We start from the raw sequence: 25,855 nt of genomic DNA on the forward strand, positions 1-25,855 counted from the left end.
TTTCTCACTACACAAAAACATCCATGAAAGTGTAAGGCTCCCTTTGAAATGACAGAAGAAAGATTCATTAGTTCCTAATTAAGCTTGTATTTAGCTCACTTGAAAATAAGAAACAGCTTAAGCAGGGCTGATGATCACTGAAAACATTTCACTTAAGTGAATGAGTTTACTTCATATTGTAGTGTCAGAGTTCTTGAATGGCAGATATTTTCCCAGGAAAAGCAGATGGAAGAGTCATTTTAATTCATGTTTTTGTGGCATATCTTTTTCCATTTATTATTTTGCTTTTTCCATTTATTATTTATATGTGACATATCCTTTTACTTTTAATCTACCTCTATCATTACGTGTGAAGTAAGTTTCTTGTAGAAAGCATATAGTGGAGGGACATGAATTTTTAAAACTTCATTCTGATAATCTCTGTTGTTGTTTTTTTTTAAATTAGGACATAGTCAATATTTCAGTACACTAACATTATTTTTTTTTTAAAGACAATCAGATGTTTGTTTATTTATTTATTTATTTATTTATTTATTTATTTATTTATTTATAGCTGTGTTGGGTCTTCGTTTCTGTGCGAGAGCTCTCTCTAGTTGTGGCAAGCGGGGGCCATGCTTCATCACGGTGCATGGGCCTCTCTCCATCGTGGTCTCTCCCGCTGCGGAGCACAGGCTCCAGACGCGCAGGCTCAGCAACTGTGGCTCACGGGCCCAGCTGCTCCGCAGCACGTGGGATCCTCCCAGACCAGGGCTCGAACCCGCGTCCCCTGCATTGGCAGGCAGACTCTCAACCACTGCGCCACCAGGGAAGCCCCTCTGTTTTTTGAATGATGTGTGTAGACTGTTTATATTTAATGTAATTATTGATATATTTAGATTTAGGTCTATCATTTTATTTTTTATTATCTTTTTTTGTTTTGGGGGGTTTTTTTAAAAGATTTTTTTGATGTGGACCATTTTTAAAGTCTTTATTGAATTTGTCACAATATTGCTTCTGTTTTATGTTTTGGCCCTTTGGCCGCAAGCCATGTGGGATCCTAGCTCCCTGACCAGGGATTGAACCTGCACCCCCTGCATTGGAAGGCAAAGTCTCAACCACTGGACCACCAGGGAAGTCCCTATTATCTGTTTTTAATTCATCTGTTTCCCCTTTCTTGTCTTCTTTTGGATTATTTGAACCATTTTTTAGTATCCCATCTTAATTTATTGTGTTTTTAACTATATCTCTTTGTATAGATTTTTAGTGGTTACTCTAAGGATTGCAGTATATACACTTAACTTTTCATAATCTTCTTGGACTCAATACTTTACCATTTCAAGTGGAAAGTAGAAAACTTACCACCATATTGATCCTTTTATATTCCCCCCTAGATGTTATAGTTGTCATATATTACATCTACACACATTGAAAAGTCTATCAGACAATGCTATAATTTTTCCTTTCAACCATCAAACATTTTTTAAAGAACTCAAGAGGAGAATAGTCTATTATATTCACCCAGATATGCATCATTTCTGTTGTATCTCATTCCTGATGTTGCAAGTTTCCTTCTAATATCATTTCCCTTCTTTCTGAAAAACGTCCTTTAGCAATAAATTATCTTAGTTTACCTTCATCTAAGAATGTTTATTTCACCTTCATCCTAAAGGATATTTTCTCTAGATACAGAATTCTGTGTTGATAGTTCTTTTCTTTCAGCACTTGAAAACTATTATTCCACTTCCCACTTGTCTCCATGACTTTTGATGAGAAAGCTGCAGTAATTAGAATCCTTATTCTCCTATAGATAATATGCTGTCTTTCTCTGTTTACTTTCAAGATTTTTTCTTTGCTTTGAGTTTCCAGCAGTTTGATTATGATGTATCTAGGCATGGATTTCTTTGAGTTTGTCCTTTGGGGAATTCACTGTTTTTATTTTTTTCACTGAGCTTCTTGAATCTTTAGGTTTATATCTTTCACCAACTTTGGGAAGTTTTCAGTCATTATTTCTTCAATTCTTGTTGTTGTTGTTTTTAATTTTTATTTTTTAATTTTAAAAATAATTTTTATTGGAGTATAGTTGATTTACAATGTTGTGTTAGTTTGTGCTATATAGCAAGGGTGAATCTGTTATACATATACATATATCCATTCTTTTTTAGATTCTTTTCCCACATAGGCCATTACAGAGTATTGAGTAGTGTTCCCTGTGCTATACAGTAGGTTCTCATTAGTTATCTATTTTATGCTGTTGCTGTTTTTAGTACCACACTCTTTAGCCTCTTCTTCTGAGACTCAATTGGCATAAATATTAAGCCTTTTATTATTTTCCCACTGATACCTACGTCTCTGTTAATTTTTTCAATCTTATTTTCTCTTTGTTGTTGGGTTTGCATAATTTCTATTGATCAAATTTACATTCACAGACTCTTTCCTTTGTCATCTCCATTCTGCTATTGAGCCCATCCAGTGAGTTTTTTATTTCAGTTGCTGTATTTTTAGTGCTAAAATTTTCATTGGGTTCTTTTTAAAATTTTCTGTTTTTCTCTGAGACTTTCTATTTTTCTAATTGCTTTAAGAGAGTTTGTCATTGCTTGTTTAAACATTTAAATAATGCCTGCTTTAAATTCTATTAGATAATGTGAATGTGTTATTTTGATATTTGTTGACTGTCTTTTCCCATGAGAATTGAATTTTCCTGGTTCTTCCTATGGTAAGTAATTTTAGATTACATCCTGAAAATTTTGTATATTATATTATGAGACTCTGGGTCTTGTTTAAAACCTATAGAAAATATTGGTATTTTTGTTTCAGCAGGCAATTAGCCAAATTATGTTCAGGTTGCAAGTTCCAACTTGCTTTTTCTGGATTATGGTCCCCATCACATTTCAGTTTTTAAGGCCCAATGCTATTTAGATCTGTCTCATGTGTGCACCAGCCAGTGGTAAGTCTGAGACCTGGATAGGAGTCTATCTATTCACTTTTCAAAGTCTTGTATATGCTGATTAGGATGAGATCCATTTATGTGCAAATCTTAGTGTCTTGGAGTCAATAAATAACTTTACTTGGTTGCAGTCATGAACTCCTCCCTTTCCACAAACTCCATAGTGCTTTCTGGCTTCCTGGGACCCGCTCTTTTGAGGCCCTCAGTCAGAAATGTGGGCTCTGCCATGTACTTTTGCAGCTGTGCCTCCCTCCAGGACCATGCAACAGGGAAAAACTAATGGTAAACTCACAGCAGTTCAGTGGTACTTTGAAGTTTGGTCTTCTTCTCCAATTTGCTATTTATTATTTACTTTTCAGCATCCTCAGATAACTACTCCACACATTCTGTCCAGGTTTTATAGCTGCATTCAGGGAGAAAGTAGGGAGGAGTCTGTTTTCTCCATCTTACCCATAACCTAAATCTTGAGAGTGACATTTTTAAATGACACATTTTATTACAATAAACTTGTCAATTAAATTTTCAGGTGTAGTGTCAATAATTGAGGACGTTCAATTTAAAAGGAAGTTTTCAGACATTTAAGTCTTAAATCCCCTAATGTTTTAAAGAATGGCATGCTTAGGTAATGAACTGGGAAATAACTATGACAAAATCAATAGAGTGTCATATGACAAGATAGGCATGAGAACATAGATTCATTCATATGTCTGCATAAGATACATATGCAACCCTAAAATTTGCTCATTCTGATTTTGGTGGCTTGTCTACATGGTGTTTCCATAATGTATCATAATACAGTATCATAACGTGGGGCATTTTTAGCTCACAAATAATTTTTTGTTTTTGTTTGTGCATATGTGTGCACATGGACACACACACATAAACAGAGCTTTGTTCTCAAAAATAATCTGTTTGCAACTGGCTTTCCCTAGAACAGTGGTTCTCAAACTTGAATATGCTCCACCCACAGAGTTTTTGATTCAGTATTTCTGGGATGAGGTCCAAGAATTTGCATTTCTAACAAGACAATGCCAGATGATGCCATTGCTGCTGGTTTCAGGAGCACTCTTTGAGAACTGCTACCATAAAGAGATGAACAGAACACACCATAACTTTATGTGGCCCATCAACAGGGATGAATTGATGATTAAATTGCAGCTTGTGACTTCCTATTAACTTTGTGAGATTTACCAAGAATAAATTCATTTTGGCCTTGAGTTGACTTCTTGTCACAATGACTCAAAATTTTCAGTGTTGATGAAAACATAAATATTTCAGTCATTTCAATTGCTGTTATAAATAAATATACACGCAAATGCATACATAGTCTATTTATAATATTAATATTGCAAATTGAACTGAGAATCATTCATTCAATCAAATCAATTACTTGGTTTATCCAATGTCAAAAACTTTAAAAAATTAATTACCGTAATTGCTACTCATACAAAGTTAAGTTTAACTCACTTTTAATCTAGAGCTGGAGTTGGCTTATGGGCCAAATCTGCCCCATGGCCTGTTTTTGTATGGCCAGTAAGTTAAGAATGGCTTTTACATTTTTAAAATGTCATTTAAATAAAGAGGAAGAAGAAGAATATACCATAAAAACTGTACACAGCCCACAAAATCTAGAATGTTTGACTCTCTACAGAGAAAGTTTACTCACTGATCTAGAGCACTGTCTGGGTTAATTCGAGGTAGTGCATCAAGAGATGGTACAGTGGAGTGATTAAAAACATAGTTTTTGTTGTCAGATTGCCCTCGTTCAAATCCTGCCTCTACTAACCACTTTATGTAGCCTGTACCAATTAACACAGGATTTCTGTGCATCAGTATCCACATCTACAAAATGCAGATGATGAAAGGACTTAACTCATAGGGCTATTGTTGATTTAATGACTTTATACATATAAAGCCCTTAAAATAGCATCTGGCACATACATGGTCAGCACAAGATAGATAATAGCTACTATTATCTACTTGACAGAATACTGTGCAAACATTAAAAGCGATATTTATTCTAAGTATTCATAAAAACATATGTAAATGTCTCCATTTAATATTAAGTGAAAAAAGCAAAGCACAGAATGTCCTGCAACAATTTGTAGAAGAAGTAAAGCATAATAAGTATGCACTGGGAAAAACAACACAGGAAGGAAATACTCCAAGTTACTAGCAGTGTTCCCAACTTTTTACCCCACTTATTAGCAATGAGACTATGAATGGCTTTCCTCTTTCTACTTTTCTGCGTTTCCCAGTTTTTCTAAAATGCACTATGAATCTCAGCTTAATGGCTGTACCTCAGAAGCAGCTTATGCCCCTGCCAAGGTGCTTATCCTCAAGATAAGATAATGAGGCTGCAGCGGTCACTATAATTCTGCCAGTATTTATTTTGGTCTTTGTAAGTCAGGCTGTTCACATTCTTTGTACATAGTTGTATTTAATTAGGACTTAGAGTTAGCCATAAAATGTGCATTAATTATCTGTTATTTCATAAATGATGGCCAAAATAACAACCCTTGATAGGAACAGTTTGGGGGTAAGCACCATTTGGTCTGTTCATCTTCCAAGACTCCCTGCCCCAAGCAAGAGATTTCTATTTGTTATCTCCTTTTATCCTGGAGAATTACTAATCCTTCACTACCATATTAAGTACCAATTAAGCAGAGATTTGTCATTCTTGCTCGAGAACATTGAGCTGGGCTGTGGCTGCATATTTCACAGACTTATGACAGAAATTATTTTAATTAGACTGCTGCTAGCAGCATTTAAAATAGTCTGTATGGTCAGAGAGAGGAAGAATGACTCCTCAGTCAGATAATTTACTTATTTTTCTTTTTCACTCACCATAAATCTTAGGATTGCGGTTATTAAGGCTTTGGAGGGGGAAGGGGATAGTCAGGGAAAGAACTTAGCGTAACTTTATCTTACTTTAAATACCAGGAAGAAAAATCTCCCACAGCTTTACTGAAAAAGACACTCTTAAAAGAAAAATGTGTTCAAGCAAAAACTGACACCAACAGGATATTTTTTACATTAAACATGTTAAACAGTAAAGCGTGTTTAAACAATTAAAAGGATCCATGCACCTTTCCTATATAACTAAAGTGGCTGTAACCTTTCCTGTTCATCTTTGTAATGCCCCCAAAATGAAGTCATTATTTGGTAATTATTAGGTTAATCTCACACTGAAAAGCAAACTAAATAAGTAACAACTAAACTGATCTCCACATTTAGTAGACCTTAATTAACACAAACATAAAGTTTTACAATTTTAAAAGAATAATTTTATTTTATGAACCTCTAAGATGAGAAATTTGATGAGTATATTTTTTTCTCCCTCAAAAAATTTCAAATAAGGATTTCTCCTCCCACCCCACCCCCAAATTTTGATCACTACTCAGTTAATTGGAATATTAGTCAGAATGTCTTATTTCTAAACATTCTGATTTGATTAATCAGATCAAACATATTTGAGTACATATCCTGAAAATATGCTATAATTTTTAACCATAAAAATGCATATTTTTCCTTTGTGTTCCTCACTCACACATATGGTCCAATCTTCCCTCCATCAAGCAGCCACAACCCCATCATTTTATCTTCAATTGGAGTGTTAATGCTTTATGGCTTACTTGACAGGTTTCCACATGAAAGCCAACTCGCATTCAAAATACACGATGAATCCAAAGATTGTACGTATCACAGGTTCTTGAAGAACAAATTAAATTCTGTATGCCCACCATTTATCATTGAAAATAAAAAACATACGTATCACATGATCCAATTTTAATGGAAAGATTGGAAGAATAGATAGATAGAGCTGCACTGGATGTAATGCCACAAGACAGTTGCCCATGGACACCCCAAAACCTCAGTAAGTCATGAATGGGCTTACAAGTTCCCTTCAGTCTGGCTGGCTACTACACTATTTTCACTAGTCCTTAAAAAAAGTGTCTTTTAAAGAGAAGACTCGAAAACATGATTGCATTTCTTAATGGAGAGCTTTAGAAATGGTAGCCTATGTAACTCTGTTGGAGAACTTATGTTTTAAAAAAATGAGGTTAGAGCTGCTATGGAATTGTGGGAACTCAAAGATGACTAGAAGTGAATGGAAAGGGTTAGGGAAGAAGGGATTGTGGCCACACCCACTGGAGCACTGCAGATGGTTACTCATGTCATCCTGTGATGGTTCCATGTGCTGTGTCTGCGACTGATGCAGTGAGAAGATGGGCATGTGGCCATAGAGAGATGATGAGGGAAGTGAAACCTGGGCTCTTCCTTGGAACAATTATTGGCTAGGAATTAATAGTAATTGGTATGGTAATTAAGTCATAGTCTTTTTTTTTGACTTCCTGACTCCTCCAAGCCAATTCTTAAAGTTTTATTTTCTTTCAAATAACTTTGAATGGTGTTCATTCCATACTATGTATGACAATTTTAGTGTTACAAATATGGCAAAATTACATTGGTTAACATAGAAGTTCCAAATGTGTGCTTGTAAGTTCATGTGTTGGTAATACCCAGTGAAGGAAGGGTATGAACTTGCAGTCCCAAGATGAACTTCTGAAATGGTTTAAACCCAGCCATTCTCTTCTCCTTGCTGATATATGTTTTTGTTTTTGTTTTTAACATCTATATTGGAGTATAATTGCTTTACAATGGTGTGTTAGTTTCTGCTGTATAACAAAGTGAATCAGCTATACATATACATATATCCCCATATCCCCTCCCTCTTGCATCTCCCTCCCACCCTCCCTATCCCACGCCTCTAGTTGGTCACAAAGCATGGAGCTGATCTCCCTGTGCTATGTAGCTGCTTCCCACTAGCTATCTATTTTACATTTGGTAGTGTATATATGTCCATGCCACTCTCTCACTTCATCCCAGCTTACCCTTCCCCCTCCCCGGGTCCTCAGGTCCATTCTCTACATCTGCATTTTTATTCCTGTCCTGCCCCTAGGTTCTTCAGAACCATTTTTTTTTTTTTTAGATTCCATATATATGTGTTAGTATACGGTATTTGTTTTTCTTTTTCTGACTTACTTCCCTTTGTATGACAGACTCTAGGTCCATCCACCTCACTACAAATAACTCAATTTCGTTTCTTTTTATGGCTGAGTAATATTCCATTGTATATATGTGCCACATCTTCTTTATCCGTTCATCTGTCAATGGACACTTAGGTTGCTTCCACGTCCTGGCTGTTGTAAATAGTGCTGCAATGAACATGATATATGTTTTTATCTGGTGTCTTCTTCTAAAACAGACCAATTCTATCTGTACTGAGGTGGTCATATTTCTTGATGATCTACCCAACTGTATAGAAAACAACTTAGCAACTGCAGCATCTCACCCTCTGCTCCAGCACTTACTTTCATCATGTGTAGAGTCACATGACCCTTGAAACTAAAGAACCAACCATAGATGGTAAAAAACATTTTCTCGGGTGCATTATCACCAAAAAGTCAGGAACGAACCATTAGGTTTCTCCTGAATTAATATCAGGTTAATAGCATCTAAATGTTGAGGCTGAGCCTCTAGGCTAGTGGTTCTCAAAGTGTGGCTCCTAAACAGCAGCATCAGCACCAACTGGAAACTTGTTAGAAACACACATTCTTAGCCTTCGCCCCACACCTGGTGAACCAGGAACTCCGGGGGGATTGGGCCCAGCAAACCATCACTTTATAAGCCCTCCAGGTGATCCTGATGCTAAAACCTGAGCCCCTTTGCTATGGGCCGCCTGGACTACACATTGGGATGATGTGGGAGCTTTAAAAATTCCTGATGCCTGTACCACTAGAGCTTCTGATTTAATTGATCTGGATGTGGCCCTGGAATATGTATTTTATAAAAGCTCTTTGGGTGATTCAAATATGCAGTGAGGGTTGAAAATCACTATAATAGACCAGACAAACCATGTCTCCTGTTTCATCCATCTCTTGGCAACACTCATCTACCGCCTAGGCACATACCTCTCCACAAGTTGGAAAACTACTTTGTCCTTCTGAATTACCCTGCCTGTCAAAGTTTCATTCCCTATCTATGAGCAATGTTTGTTTTTTTCTCATTGTGTTAGCCCTTTTGCTTTAAAAAAAGTTTATTGTTTCTGTTGTAATCATACACTTAGTATCTTTAAGATTCTCAGTGCTTTTGTGGTTATCAACTGTAAGGGATTAATAATGTTCCATTAATGATTACCAAATGACTCAAAACAAAGTACAGACGCCAGACAGAACTTTTCCTGTCATCTACTGGTGGCAGGCATATTGACCCACTTCTGCTTTGGAGGATCATTTTGTTCTCATCTCTAAAATTTTCCATTTGACAAGTTACTTTTCATGATTCATTTCTACATTTTCATTGGGAATTAAATTTAGGCAGGACTACCATAAATTTAGGCAGATCTACCCACACAGACCAATTCTCACCATAAAGCACCCCCCCCCAACTCATTTGGTACTTATACCAACATCACACTTATTCATTGATCTATTTAGCAGATATTCATTGAGAAGATACCATGCACTGAATTAAATATTTAAGTACAGTACTGTATTACTCATGCCACTAACTAGTTTGACAGATATTGGAAAACAGCTACCCATTATATAAGCCAGTCTGGTGGAAACTGCATCGAGGGAGAGTTGCCCATAAGTCTCTTACTACTTAGTGATGTTAGTATGTGGTGTTGGCCCCCAAGAGAGTGGCAGTATATGGGGGCACAGCCTGAAGGTACCTTGTGGTTTTCAGTGCCACAAAACTGGGCATATAGCCTCTGATATATCGCCCCAACTCAATTCATCAGATATTTATTGAAAATCTACCAAATAATTATTAAGCATCTTCTGTGCAGAAGACATGATACCTTTTCCAAGTTGCCATAGGAAACAGCTGTTACTGATGCTTTACTACAGACAGGCATTAGTGGCCCCATCGAGGTCTGAGCTAAAGCATTCCAGTTTCCTGGGTAGCCATACCTGCTTGACCATGCCTGGATTATTTGATGGGGGGTAGGGTGCTGAGTTCCCTGTGAATAAATGCATTGTCTATTGTATCCAGGTTGCACTCTGTGTGGAATAAAGAAATGGAGACTTTTTTTTTATGAAAGGAGTTATTCACTTCCGAATGGTCCAATGAGATTTGGGGAATGTCTGCTTTCTGACTCCTTTCTGGTGGAAAGTCAAGAAAATGCACGTGGGAAGATTACAGTTTGAATTAATATTCGGACTCACTGCAGCACCTTGACACCCCTCCACCCAGAACCCACTGGTTGTTCAGCGAAGGGGGTACCTCGGCCCTCTTGGGAGGTTAGGATCCACTCAGTGGTTTTGACCCATTTCTCAGCTTTTGGAGGTTACAACAGCTTGTGTTTGGTGTCCAGAGTTTCCAGCCCCCTCCGACCCCCCCAAACCACTGAGCAAGTAATACAACTTGAATGTGGGGCGTGTGGCCAACGCTGAGCTGGGGAGGGAGGGGTGGAGTCGTGGGGATGTGGCCAGGAGGAAATAAGAGCAAATTCCTCCAAAACGATCTGACAGGAAATGACAGAGTGTCAGGCTCCCACCACCCTGCTCGGCCTCCCCTCGCAGAGGGAGCCTCCAAGAGGGAGAAGTCCTTCCTAATCACAGAGCAGTGCCAGAGCGCAGTAGGTGAGGATGATGAAATAATAAAGCATTTCCCGTGTGTGTTTTTCATTAGGCCTGTTTTGTTTTTCTTCCAAGTGCTGGGGAAACAGAACAGAAGCCCCGCTTCCAGCGGCACCACAGCGGCCGCCTCCCATGAGAGTAGCAGCTGCGCAAATAGGAGGAGAGCTCTCGGTGGAACTGGTTCTAACACCTTCGTAATGGAAATAATGATTTGTAAAGCCCTCTTTATACCCTTTGCTACATAATTAGTAGCCCAAAGAGAAAAAGATTAAAAACGCTGTTCCTACTCCCCCAGCATTTTTGAAAATTTGGCAAAACATTAGATGTTCCATTCTGAGAGCCAAACAGGGTAGAGGTCTCTGTATGGACCTGCCTTGGCTGGTCTGGCTGGCCCTTGAATCACTCAACACTTATTACATAGAAATTTACTGGCTTGATGTCAATTAGGGAGAATTTTTTAGCAGACATACCCAATGGGACCTCCCTCTCACCCAATTTGGTAGTTTTTGTAAGAAAATATCGAAATACCCTTAATCCAAGCTAACTTAACGTTAGATACCACAAGCTGTGTCAGCCTCCTTTATGGTGTGCGTGTTAGTGTGTGTGTGTGTGTGTGTGTGTGTGTGTGTGTGTTCAGGGCTAGGGCTGAGCAACAATTTTTACCCATCTCTCAGAGAAGATAAGAGGGTGCTCAAAAGGAGGTTGTCTGGAAAGTTCTCTCCAGGCCTAAGAAATAACCAGTCCAAAATGCCTGTTGTTAAATGGGTCATAAAAGCCCTGGGAAATCAATATTTGACTTTCTGTTTCAGCAACGGTGGCTGCTACATGCAGTTTTAGATCAATCTGCTATCATCATGGTGCCCCGAGACCCAAATAATTCCTGCATTATCTCTGGACACTCTGAAGGTGGAAATCTCACTTATCTTTTTAGAAGTAATTGCCGCCCCCCCTAATTCCATCCCAGCACTGGACAGCCCATGTAAAATAAACCGTGGGATAAATAAAATAAGGAATCATTTTATTAAAGATCTAAGAGAAGTGCTCAGGTGACCTGAAAATGTAATTAAACCTCTAAATAAGCAGATTACTGGCTGAAAATGAGATTGATAGATGAACCCCTTCAGCTAAAAAGGATTGCTTAATGGACTGAACAACAATCTTGGACTCTCTCCACCTTGGAATCGCAGGTCCAGAATTGGGCAGGCTCCACGCCACCACTTCCCCTCCTAAGACAAATGAAGCTCCACGAGGCTGCTGTGAGGGGAGCCCAGAGGTGAGACCCCTGGCTGCATATGGTTGCGCAGATGTGCGACCCACCTCATAAAAATAGCCAAAGACGCCCAGAGCACTGTTTCTGGGGGCTCCTCCTGGCTTACCATCCAAAAGGCCTGAGGAGCTTGCTAGTCTCAAAAGGTTAAATTTATTTCTGGCTTTTTGAAAAGAAGATATTAATGGCAAAATGAAGAGCTGAAAGTGAAGTTAAAAGCCTCAGTAGGACAAAATAAGCTAAAATAATGAAAAATTACCTCCTATAATTGTACTCCTACCATAGGGAGAGAGAGAGAGAGAGAGAGAGAATTCTTTCTTCCTCATTGGCAAGCAGGACAAACTTTCTAACTCTGAGCTTCTTAACCTTTTATTCTGAAGGTGGTCTTGGTGTGAAGTTTTGGTAGCATAAATTTTGTCCCCAATTCTATGAAGTTGATATATTCCAAGTTTAAATATTTGGAACATTTTAGATTTATGATCTTGGTTTTCTGTTTTGTTTAACTTATAAACTGAAATTAAATGAGCCATTCCTCGTAGCACTTTGTGACACTTCTAGAAATTGGCAATGTCAAAACATAATGTCTTTTCTTTGAAAGTGATAGGAGTTCTGTAACCTACGTGATCCATGCAATTTATCATAAGGTAGAAGCAGCAGCCCTGACTCTGGAGCAGATGGACCAAATTGCCGCTATTTGCTGCTACTGGTCATCTAAGCCTCTTTGCCCTCAGGACTAAAGATCAGTCCTTAAGCTGACATCTCATTGGTAAACTCACTCCCAGTGTGACTGGGTCTACAACATTTACTGTCAACCCAAAGAAGATAGCCTAATGGATACCCCTTGATGAAACCCAATCTTCCAACCTAGTTTTGCAGAACAAAGCATCACTGTCTCTCAAACTGTGAAAGGTAGAATTCTGTCCTCTTCTCACTTTTGGAAGAGGGCAAGGGTAGAGTCCTTATCCCTATCTGAATTCATGAAAGACACATCCTGGAGGTCATGACCACTCATGGAGTTTATCTAGTGAATAAACTGCAATTTACTTCTTGGTGATGATACATGATGTGAAAAAAATAAATCTAAGACATGCAGGCCATTTTATAGTCACGGACTCAACCTGCAAGAGAGCAAAGGATTACTTTGATTCTAATGTCAATTTATCCTCCAATTTATCCAGAGCTCATCATCAGTTAAATTAGTATTTCCCAGAGCACCCCAATCTCTTTTGATTGGAGTAACTCACCCCTTCATTTGGCTCCCCAGATACCCATTTATCATTTTGGTTCTACGTTCTTTATCTTATTTCATTATGAACTCTGGGAGAATGATTGGTTCTAGAATCAACTTAAGAATGATCAAATTCCAGATTGGGTACAGGAGTCTGTGGTCTTAACTTCAATAAGTATCCCGGACCATCTATGGAATGTACCCTTCTCCCTGATATTTGTTTCGATGTAGACCCAGCAGGGCTGGGGGATAAAGTTAACCTTAAAAAAAAAGACCTGCAGAGACCAAGAACTGGACAAGTGAGAGTCTGTGGTTTCCTATGAATTCATTTCATTGCCAGTCAAAATGAAGCCCTTAAAGTGAAGAGCCTGTCTAAATGCTGCAGAGATCTTTTGCAATATTCCTTAGTTATTATCAAATGCATGTAATCATAGAAAATAGGCCAGAGACAAGTAAAATCTGGAAAAAGAGTGATTCCTTATACCTCCATTTTCTTAATTTTTTTTCTTTGTTTTTTTTTGGTTTTTTGGCCACGCTGTGCGGCTTGTGGGATCTTAGCTCCCTGACCAGGGATTGAACCCAGGCCCTTGGCAGTGAAAGCACAGAGTCCTAACCACTGGACCGCCAGGGAACCGCCCCCCCGCCGCTTGATCTTATTTCTTAAAATTTAGCAAATAATGAACTCAATATCGTGAGCACGTGAACAACTTGGCATTTTGGCACTTACAATTACATGCTGTTCTCTTACGGGGTGTTCACACATGGAGTAGTGTGTGTGAAAGGGTGCAGCTTGACTCAGAGTTTAGTTGAGATCTTTGATTGCGCCTATGACATAAGGCTTATGTGTTGACTAGATTGACTTTTCAAGTGCCTGAGAGGTGATAGTATAGTGGTCCAGCCCACAGACCCTGGAGCTGGACAGCCTGGGCCTAAGTCCCAGCTCTACTGCTTATTAGCTGGTGTATCCTTGGAAAGGTATGTAACCTTTCTGTGCCTCAGTTTTCTCCTCTGTTAAAGAGGATTAATAATAGTGTTACCTCATAAAGTTGTAAGGATTAAAAGAGTTAATGTAGATCATGAGCTGAGCTTGTTATTTGGCAAATAGGAAGTGTGTTTATGTAAGCATCAGCTGTTACTATCACTATCTCAATCTGCTAGGCTCCGTTCTCCAAAGCTAAGGCCTCCTGTAGGTGGAGTTCAGGAGAGGTCCTCTCCAGCAACCATGGTTATGATAGCACCAAGTGAGACTTCTGAATATTCCTCTTGACATGAATTCTCTGCCCACAGTCCCTTCCTCTTAGTAGCAGTTCAGTTCAGCTTCTGAAAAGTTCTCAGTTCTTCCCTATCTGGCCAAGATCCTCTCACCTTCTCCCCACTCTCTGCTCTTTTGGTTTTCTGCAGAAAGCTTCATGTTCACACATATGCAGAGCCAGTAAGCCTCTCAGTTTCTCCAGGTCTGCGTCTCTACCTATCATCCCACATATCCATTACTCCTGGTACAAGAGGATCCTCCTTGGGAGGCAGGAGAGGATAAAGACCGTGAATAATTATACTTTTAATATTTTTATCTCTATCAGAGTAAATAACTTTCTAAAATACATGAATATGATCCTGTGAAGCTTTCTAATCTGAAAGTGATGCTGAGAGTCTAGTCATTGGCATATATTGCTGTGGCAAATTTATTTTTTCAAAATATACTGTTTGCTGTCAAGCCCACTGGCAGCATGATAAAATCATTACTTTATTATTATTTGTTGTTTTTAAATTACTATAGCAATCTACAATTAAGAAACCTACCGAAGTCTACATTTCTCTTTTCCTGAACCATCAGAAGGGATTGAAATTAATTTCAAATCATTTCTTAAAAAGGACATTCAGTGTTTCCTTGTTATTCACTACTTGGTTGATAAAGACAAATTCTATTTTGAAATATTATGTGACATTACTTGGTACTGTTTTCCTATAAAGAAAAAAAGTGCACCTATTTTTCCGTTTAATGAACTAAGATAACTGAAGGCTACGACACTCAATACATCTTGTGGCTTTTATGATATTGTCCAATTTTTGCATGATTCATAATTTACAACTCAAATGGAGAAGGCAAGGGTGGGCATGCATGGAAACTGCAAATCTGTTGGGTAGTACTTTTGAGTGTGGAGGCTTGATAATAATTAAGATGAGAGGTTGCAAGCTCTTCTCCAAGTGTGCATCAAACTGGCAGCAAAGACAAGTTTGCTCCACCTCCATCACTACTGAAGAGGAAAAGCCTACAAAAGACTCTAAGGCTGGCAGAGTTGGCATATGCTGCCCTCTCCCCACTGCTTCCTTTTAATTCCCACCCTTCTCTAAATGGCAGCCCAGAATCCTGTCTCCCATCTCTTCCCTGGCCCCTTTTCTCATAATGGCTGTGATGTCTAGCCACCCACCAAATATTTGTTCTCCCCCTTTCACAGTGCCCTGAGAAGTGACTGCCTGGTGTCTACATTTCCCAGCCCCACTTGCATCTGGGCAGAGCCATGGACTAGTTCTTACCAATGATCTGTTTGCAGTAGGCGTGTCTATTCTTGGCCAGAGTGTTTAAGAAGCTTTCTTCAACTGAAATCAGAGGACTTGAGCTTTTAGGATGCTAGAGCCACAATGTGGAAGGAGTCTGGGTCTCTGAAGTTCCACTGGAGTAAGGATGTCCACTCACCAAGATGCCTGTCTTATATATCACATGATTAAGAAATAAGAAGCTATTATCTTACATCACTGAAATTTTATAGTTTGTCTAAATAGCAGGCATTACCCTAGCCTAGATAATAAATTCTGGTCCCTAATTCATTCTCAGTTGGCTGAACACTAATGCCCAGAGGTAAGTCAGGAGATTATGATCAAGCTTCCTCCTGCCAGAAGGATTTGTATTTTACTTGAGGCAACTGCCTACCCTTCTCCCCGGCAAAGAACACCATGTGCATGGCTGTACGCACTCAGCCCATGGGGTTGACCACCCACCCCCGCACCATCATGACAAGGAGAAAGTAGTGCTGTTTGGAGTCAGAGTTCCTGGGTCTGAGTTCTAATAATTTAGTGCTTAGCTGGTCCTGAGCAGGTCACTTAACTTTCTGATCAGGAAAATGGGGGAGGGGATATATTGTCATGTTTAAGAAGTTGCGATCTCACAGTCCCCAATTTGTGATCTACAAGATCTTGGCAAATTCCTTGCCCTTTTCAAGCCTTGGTTTTCTCATCTGCAAAACACAGATAAGAACACTTTCCTCACAGGTTTGTTGACTCATTCATTCATTCACTCATTCATTTATCCATTCATTCAAAAAGTATTTACTGAGAACCTGCTTTGTGCCAAACACAACCCTCAGTGTGTTTACAGGGGATACAGCTGTGAACAAGACAAGGTCCTGTTTTGTATTTGAGGGGACATGGAGGGTAGTAAACAATAGACCTCTATTCAGCTAGTGTGGCAAGGATGAAACAGGCTGATATCTATAAATTGCTTCTGCAGTGCCTGATACATAGTAAACACTAAGAAATGGGAGCTATTATTAATATTAGCTATAAATATGAAAATGCATAAAATAGTAATTGCAATAGCATCTAATAGGGCTATTGCGAGGATTAGATGAAACGTGTATTTATGAGTTATTTATTATTATCTAATTACTTGATGATTAACTGAAGCAAATATAAAAGAGAATACATTAAGGTCCCGCTCACCATTTCTGTGAGGTTGGGATATTTTCTGTCAGCGGAAGCTGTTTGCATCTTGAGAGCAGAGAAACGAGTCACAATCCCCCCAATCCTCCCATGCTAATCTAAGTAATCTTACTGAACAGCCTTGCGGGGGATATATCTGACCTCCAGCAGAGATCGTTAGCTTTGGTTAAGTTGAATGAGAGAGACCAGGACCCTCAAATGGCCTCCACATTCTGTCATTGGCAAAAAGGAGACCAGTCCCTGGACCCTAAACGGAGGCTCTGACCTGGCTTGTACCAGTGTCCATCTGTTGGAGAGCGTCCCTCAAAACCCTGGTGTGGAAAAACTCTGTGCACTGGCCCTGAGTAAAAATTCATTTGAAATGTGTGTACAGGAAGAGAAGTGTGTGAGAACATGCAGGTAAAAATACGTGCAAGGCACACTCTGTTTTTAAAATTCTTATTGTGCTATTTTCCTAAAAACAGGTAAGCAGAGCACACTTTAGCTAATGGTTTGAGTTGCATAAGTAGGGTGACCATAAATTTTATCATCCAATCTGGGACACTTTTGAGAGTGAAAGGAGATAGTATTAATAATTATAAGCAGAACGGCAGGAGTAAATCAGTACTGTTCTAGGGGGCAAAACACTACACATGTTCACCTTGGGCACAGATTGTTAGGAATATTGTTTTTATTTATTTCAATGCTCATGTTTCTTTTGGAGGACAGGACCGTGTTTATAAAAATGTCTCAGAAGTAACAACAGGCTAGTATTCCTCTGTAACGGTGACAGCAATATACCAAATATTTTGGATCGTCTCTGCATTATGTGAAAGCACTTGTACCAGGCCTTATGGGGGCTATGAAGTTGTCCAAGACATGACCCCAGGCCTCAAGGAACTTGTCATTTAGGAGACGAGAGAAGCCGTGTACGGTCAAGCTGGACAAAGGCTCATAGACGAAAAGCCCTGCTGGGATTAGGGAGTGACGAGCAGCTGAGTGCTGTTGGGTGGAAGTGTTTGCGGATGAGAATGAAGGTGGAGATATGGGTCAGGCCAGATGGTGGGCAGTTGTGAATGCCACAGCTTTGCACGTGGAGGATTTGGATTGCTTCCTGTCCCTGCGATCTCAGAGGATGGGTGAGGAAAGTTCTGCTACACGGCCCAGGGCAGGTCTTATGCCTAAGCAGACTATGTGGCCAAGTTTTCAGGAGGGTACCCATCCTGGTAGCACTGAAGATAATTTTCAGTCCAGACATGACATTAAAAGCAGACCCTTTTTCCTCTAAATGAGTTGGCTTTTACATAAGGATGCAAACATGGTGAGCGGGGAAAAATACAGGAGAGACTTTTGATGCTTTGGATCCTCCAAAGACCTAGTGGAGAAGAAGGGGAGGTTCTAACCTGAGAGGGGAGTGAATGGTCATGGGTTATAATTTCTCACCACCAGCACAGGGATTAGCACATGATGTTGGCATAGAAGGGGCATGAACAGAATATTCCCAGTAGGGTCCCCTGGAAACTGCACTGGATGAAGTACAGACCTTTTCATCTGAGAGGAACTGAAAGGGCATCCTGTTGCCTTGGGCTATTCCAGAATGGTGGCTATGCCACCCTCTCTCTTATGGGACTGGCTGTGGGTGGTCCTAACTCTTATCTGGAGGAGCCAGGTGTCTTAGTTTGGTTGTCCTGGAAACAGACTTGGAAATGGTGATTTGCATGCAGGAAGTTTATTGGGTTGTTCCCTAGATAGATGCCTGTGACGGAGCAAGAGCAGCAGGCTTGGGTGGAGGGAGGGGTTGAACAGCGATATAGTCATGACCAAGTCCTCAGTGGTTTCCATGGGGAGCTCTGGGCTGGGATGGACCTTCAAAGTTGTCCCAAGATGGGCTTCCCTGGTGGCGCAGTGGTTGAGAATCTGCCTGCCAATACGGGGGACACGGGTTCGAGCCCTGGTCTGGGAAGATCCTACATGCCGTGCAGCGACTAGGCCCGTGAGCCACAATTGCTGAGCCTGCGCGTCTGGAGCCTGTGCTCCGCAACAAGAGAGGCCGCGATAGTGAGAGGCCTGCGCACCGCGATGAAGAGTGGCCCCCACTTGCCGCAACTACAGAAAGCCCTCGCACAGAAACGAAGACCCAACACAGCCATAAATAAATAAAATTTAAAAAAACAAAACAAAAAAGTTGTCCCAAGTTAAGGAAAGGGGGTCAAGACTTCGGATGCCCCCTCCTTACCTCCATAGACCAATCAGGAATACAGGATATCCCGGAAAGGAAGTTTGACCTTGGATAAGGTGACTCTCTTCAGGAGAAGGACTCAGCTGAGAGCTGGCAGCTGCCAAACTCCCAGAGTTTGAAGGAATGAGTCCTGAAGTACTGTCCTGAAGGGGGAATCTGGGCCAGCTACCATGGCATACTCTACACGGTTGGTTCTTGAACTTTGACATGGTACATCAGAGTCATCTGGAGGGCTTGTTAAAATGCAGATTCCTGGGCTCCATCCCTAGAATTTCTGATCCATTAAGTCTGGAGTGGGGCCCAAGAATTTACATTGCTAGCGAGTTCCCTGGCAATGCTGGCTTGGAACCCCACTTTGAGAACCACTGCACTACATCAGTCATTCAGGGACTCCTGCTCAGGCACAGATAGCTTATCAATACTTTTAAAACATGTAGCGAACAGCCACTCAAGTGGGCACATTTCAAAACTGAATCAGGTGGTTTTGATTATCTGTAACATCTCGGTTTTCTACTCGTTTAGTTAACAGTTTGGTGACCAAATAAAAAAGTCCTGTTGCAACAAGACATGTATTTGGAGGGCTCTAGGTCTTCATGTCATGCATCTCCATTCTCTATAGACCAGCAGTTGCTATTTGAAATTGTCATTAGCAACTCATTCCTCTACTTCAAGAAAATAGACAGAACCTATCTGCCTACCTTACAAGACTTCTCCCCAAAGTCGTGCCTGTGTTACCTCCATCCATTCTTCTGGAGGTCCACTCCTCTTGCCCCTGCTGTCACCATGTAGTCCAGTTCAGAGGGATCGAGCCCTCGCTAAGCTCTAGCCACCACAACTGGTTGAAGGGTGAACAGGGGGCCCAACTGGACCCCCCTGAGTCCTTCCCCAGGATTTTATTTGGAGCTGAGAGATAAGAGCCCCTTCCTCTCTGGAAATGAGGATATGAGCCTGTAGGTGCCAGTGACCATGGCTTTTGTGCAGTGAGGAAGCCTATAGGCAGAGGAAGGAGATGAGACCAATTGATAGAAATAGAGATGAGAGGCAATCGTCCTTAGCTACATCCCTGCCCTTCTTGATTACAGAAGCCAATAAATGCCCCCTTTCCTTAGCTAATTCAAGTTAGGTTGCTGCCACTTGCAATCAAAGGAGTCCTGTCTAATGCTCCCTTTAAATGCAAATGCCATGGGAAGGAGAATACATGGACCCAATCCTAACAACTTAACTGTCAAGGGCAGAGTAGCTAGAATAGCCCTTGGTCAGGCCTGGGGAACACCTGCAGCAGGAACCCTTCGGAGCTATGTTTGCTCAGAGACCACTGGGGAGTGGGATGGGGGTGAGATGGGAGGCAAATAGGCCACAGTGAATGCTCACTATGTACCAGGTGTCTTGCTACATGTGTAACATGCTTTATTCCATTTAGTCTGGCATGATAGGTAACACAGATAGCATGGTAGATAAGACAGATACCTCATTAGGTACAGAGAGGTTAAGTGCATTTCCCAAGGGCACAAAACTAGTAAGTGACAAAGCCATGATTCAAACAAAACCTCTTTCTGGTTGCAAGCAGTATGGACTTAACCAGTGCCTTATATATTACCTGTTCCAAAAGCAGAGGCTACAACAGAGGAAGGTGCGGGTTATAGTGGCAAGAAGGGAAAATTTACCCATTTCACAGCTTTGTTAAAGATTATCCCAGAGACTGAGGTCTGGGACCCTTCCAGTGATCCAAGAGCAATGTTGAGGGATCCAGGTACATTTCTTAAATGTCATAAAATCCAGGAATCCAAGCTTAACCCTGAAGAACATTAGAGCAAAGCATATCATATTGAGGCTATATTTATATTGAAATTTACATTTATATTCTTTTGAGCAGTTCATCCAGAGGTGAAATGATGGATTTCATCATTTTGTTGTTTGTTACCAAGATGTCCCACACTCCATGGTCAAGATACTCTACAGAACTCTTTCACTCAAACATCGTCAATTCATGCTACATTAACTTGAGCTCTTTCTCTAATTCAGACAATGTCTATGTAATACTTATTTAGCAAAAGGTTTGAAATTTCTTATTTTATCAATTCCTGGATCTTCCTCTCAAGTAGAGAATGTAGTCTAAGAAAAGTATAGCTTTTACAAACAGGGACTCAGAAACGATGAATTTCTTCATGACACTTTCACCAATGCATCCAGTAACCAAGTCTTGAATATTAGAAAAGTTTTATGTTTAGGAGGCACTAATATATAGGACAGGCTGTGAATAATAACTTTTTCATGAATGCTCCTCATTTAATCTATTAATACTCATTTATGTATTCATTTATAGTATAGACAACACTTAAAAATATAAAACTCCATTTTTTTGAAAAGCATTCTGCAATTGAAGCTTTTCTCTAAGTCACAAAAGCCTTTCCACCATCTTTGAATCTGCCGGGCTTCACTCTTTGTTACCAATGTATTGAAATCAATTGGATGGTTTAGAAATAAGTCTTGCCTGAATTATCTAGACAAGTGGTTCCCTAATTTGCCTCATCATAAGATTTACCTCTGAGATTCTGATTCAGCAGGTCTTGATTAGAACCTGAGAAGTATTTTCAACAAGTATCCCAGGGGATTCTAACATAGGCAGTCCATGGGCTATGCTTTGAGAAACACAGAATTAGATGACACCAAAGTTCTTTATTTCCCTTTGACATGAGTGTGAACTAGGTCCAAAGAATGTAGTGCAGATAAAAGTACGTATTTATATTACCCCATATGTGAAGATATGTGTGGTTGACATGTAGCATATACTATGGTTAGAGACTTAGAGAAGAATTCTTTTGTAAAAAGGTACAATTCCTTTATACAGAGAGAATTTATGGTGATTTTTCTCATTCTTACTCATTTCTTTCAAGGTAAGATTTAATCTTCCATGACAATCATTTCATCAAGTGACACACACACAAACACATAATTTTCCTTTGAAAAATTCAATATACAGTTCACCTCTGGGGCCTTTTCTTTGCAGTGGAATGATTTGTATAATTTCACACCTTAGTTGCATTCTTTGAATTCTTATTGATAATTGTGTGTGATTTGTTACAAAGGCAAACACACATTGATAGGAACACTGAGTTGTGTAAAACATAAACAAAGTAAAACAATTGTCTATCTCTGCTACCTTGTCTGCAAACACATTTTATATACCACTTCTTTATATACCACTTCTTCTTCATTTTATATACCACTTTGAAAATGAAACTAGGTTTTAATCAATTATTCAGTCATTTTGAGACAGATTTGAATGTGGCCTTTCTTCAATTTATTAATTTTGAAATTATAATGCCAATTAAATGAAAATATTTTAAAAGACCACTGCCTCTTGCTCTCTAATTTTCATAGTACACAATTGCTATAGGAGAAGGTTATTAATGCCTCTTTGCCAATTCATAAACTTGCTCATTTTTCCCTGACAGCCAATAACCTCTTGGTTTCTAACAAAAGTTTAATGAACAAATTTGGGAGGACTGTGCTTTTCTAAGATGAAAGGTTTACAAAATACACAACAAGACATTTACTAGGAAGCAATACATATTATCATTAGTAATTAAAACTACATTATCCTTGTCAAAATGAATGAAAAAGTGAGTCGTATGGTGTGGTACTCTTGTATTTTACCATGTTTGTTTCTCATCTGCCTATCGGGATGTTTCATGGGGTCTCCCACTGCAGTTTCCACATAACCTGGTAGCAGTATTAGAGAGCAACATGAAAAAGTATGATAAATTCTTCCCTTATTTATGCACCAGGGACCCACTGTGCAAAATCTCATAATCTGAGGTGGGTGTCCCCATTGTCATTAGTGAATAAGCAAAGTTCTGCTTTCCTTATCACTTTAGAAAAATGTTCAAATTTCTACTCTCTGCTTTCTTTCTCCTTCAATTTTTGCTGCACCTATATTTCTCCATCGTTCATGAGATGTTTTTCCTGAAAGAGATGGTGATATAATGGAGGCAAAGAATATGGTACGTAGTCTTTCCTTTCTATAATCATGCTCCCTATTTATTCAACCAATACTTATTGAGTATCTACCATGTGCCAAATGCTGGGTAGACAGGAGAGAGAGAAGATTAAAAGCAATAAGATAGTTCCCACCCTCCAGGAATTCACAGTCTACTTAAAAGACCAACACATACACAAATTTATTAAAATAGAATGTGGCAAAGGCAATGATATATACATGCGGCCCATACATAGGACACACCCTGTGACACACAGGCATGACAGTGCTAAAGTAGTGCACGGAGTTGGGGGGGTGTCTAACTCAAAAGATGTCCATGCCTAAAACTTCATGGTGTTACAGCCATTGAGTTGGGACTTGAAGTACAAGCAGAGAATAAAGAATAGAGTACATTCCAAGGCGAGGGAATCTGAAAAAGCATGGCTTATGGGGTTGGGCTGAGGTAGGCCCAGTGGCCAAATGTAAGGGGGATGGGGAAGGGAGTGACCATGCTGCAGAATGGGAAAAGCTCCATGTTATGCACTGAACTGTGTCCCCGCAACATTCATGGGTTGACATCCCTACCCCTACTGTGACTGTACTTGGAGACAGGGATTTTATGTAGGTAATTAAAGTTAAACGAGGTCTTAAAGATGGGGCTCTCATCCAATAGGGCTAGTGTCCTTATAAGAAGATGAAGAAACACCAGAGGTCTCTCTCCATGAGTACACAAAGCAGAGGTCTTCTGAGCCCACAGTGAGATGGCAACCACCTACTAGTCAAGAGGAGAGGCCTCAGAATGAAACCAACCTTACCATCACCTTGATCTTGGACGTCCCAACCTCCAGAATTGTGAGAAAATTAATTTCTGTAGCTTAAGCTACCCAGTCTATGGTATTTTGTTATGGCAGCCTGAGCAGACTTGTACACTCTGTGAGGTGGGATTAAAAGGGCTTTGCCTGCAGTGCTAAGGAGTCTGGACTAGAGGTGATAGATGGCTACTTAGCAGAGCAATGTCATGATCAGATTTGGGCTTTTGGAAGACTGCTGTGTCGCAGTGGGAAGGGCAGGTGCGGGAAGACAGATTGAGGCCATAAAACATGCAAGGAACAAAAGCAGCAGGACCGATCAAAGAGCCCTGTCCCAGGAGCTGGCTGGGAGGGTGGGGCCGTATATTAGTCCAGCTCTTCCACTACCAGCTACTTGGCCTTGGGGCAGTCGCGTCACCTTTCTGGGCCCCTGCTTCCACTTGTGTAAAATGAAGAGAGTTGACTCAAGGGTCGTCACTATCTGCCTCCTACTAGATATCTTTCTTTGAAAACTCTCTCTTCCCCTCCCCACACTGTGTTTGGACCTCATGACCCTGCCTCACAGGCTAGAGCAGAGTGGATCAAAGTGATCACCTGACTCAGACTGGATCAGTCCGGCTCCTTCTTTCAAAACTTTGGGCTGAGAGTCAGTCTGGGAATTGGGAACCGAGTCACATTAACAGCAAGAGAAAGATTTTGAAATGCTACTCCTGCATCCCCAGAGCGTTCCCTGTTCTCCTTCTTTCTGAAACTTGATTGTTCAACTTTTTCTTGGTCCTCCTTGAGTTCTTGCCTCCGTATATTAATACTTAAAGTACTTTTTTTCCTTAGGCTAGATTATCAGTTTCCATTATTTATAACCAAAAATGTTCATCCAAACTACTCCCTGATCTAGCTTTTCCTGAGCCTGAGACAAGGACATGACACACACTTGTAGCTGGTCTAGGGCCAGCCACATCCAGTCCAGGAAGGTGGAGTGGTTGTTGGGTTATTATAAGCTCCTCAGTCCTCCTGTAAGATTTCTCCACTCATCCGCTGATGTGTCTGAAATTTCCATAGTCATGTCTATGGATAAGAATGTCTCTACAGGGTCAGTGTCAAAAACAGTCCTGGATAATCTGATTCACTAGTTATTCATCTATTGGTAGCTGTAGATATTTTTGAAGGGGAAGATTTTGAGGATGGAGAGAGTTAGAAAATATCTGGATCAAAAACAGGACAAGAATGAGATTCCAGGGCTGCTGGTGATAGTTATGAAGTCCAAATGACCCTAGAGGTGGGGAAGGCCACACCACCATTTTATTGTGGGTCAACCTTGGGCCTGTGAGGGGTTCTGTGAGTGTCTGGCTTGGGTCTTCTTCATGGTCTCCATGTCCTATCCAATTCGTATGAGTAGGGGGCCCTTCTAGAAAGCCTAACTGAGCAGGTTCCAGGCAGGGTTTTGGCAAGAGCATGTGCTTGAGTCCCCAGTGCTGGTTCTACCACTTACCGACCCTAAGGCTTTAGCCAAGCCACTTAACCTCCTGAATTCAGTTCCATTTCTTACAGGCTGTGAGCAGAAATTAAGTAGAGGCCATATAGAAAGATGTTTAGTAAATGTTCACACTGAAAGAAAAGAAAGATATCTGTAGCTACCAAATTGAAATCTTTCTCACAGGCAAAACCCTTCATCAAGATGCTGTTAAATAAGTGCAAATTAAGAAGTTCGTATAGCATAGATTTGTTAGATTTTATGTTTTGCTCCAAACTGTGATTTCAAGAATTCATCTGAGAATAGGCATATCTCAGAAAAGCTTTTGTACTGCTACCCTATCATTTTTATATCTCTGCCTACTGCCATTTTATTGGTTATTTAAGCAAAGTGGCTGTGGCTCAAAACTCAGAGCATGTGTTAGAATTCATCACCTGCTGTGTACTTTGAAGCAGATGGTTGACCTCTCTGTGCTGTAGCTTCTTCTTCATGTCTGAAAACAGAGTCAAGGCTGCTGCACTATCTTATGGGTTCTCCATGGGAAATACGTAATAAAAGTGATACCTAAGCACTCTTCTGTCAATCAAGTGATAAGTA

General features: G+C 40.2%; 1 protein-coding gene across 1 annotated transcript in view; it reads right to left on the reverse strand.

The window, feature by feature from the left end:
* Positions 1 to 25,855, reverse strand: part of LOC309663210 (uncharacterized protein) — a gene marked incomplete at its 5' end in the record, with an annotated part of 569,151 nt that overhangs the window by 78,658 nt on the left and 464,638 nt on the right. The window lies entirely within an intron of this gene.

This window comes from Balaenoptera physalus, assembly GCF_965194825.1.
Source record: "Balaenoptera physalus genome assembly, chromosome: 6".
NCBI lineage: Eukaryota > Metazoa > Chordata > Mammalia > Artiodactyla > Balaenopteridae > Balaenoptera > Balaenoptera physalus.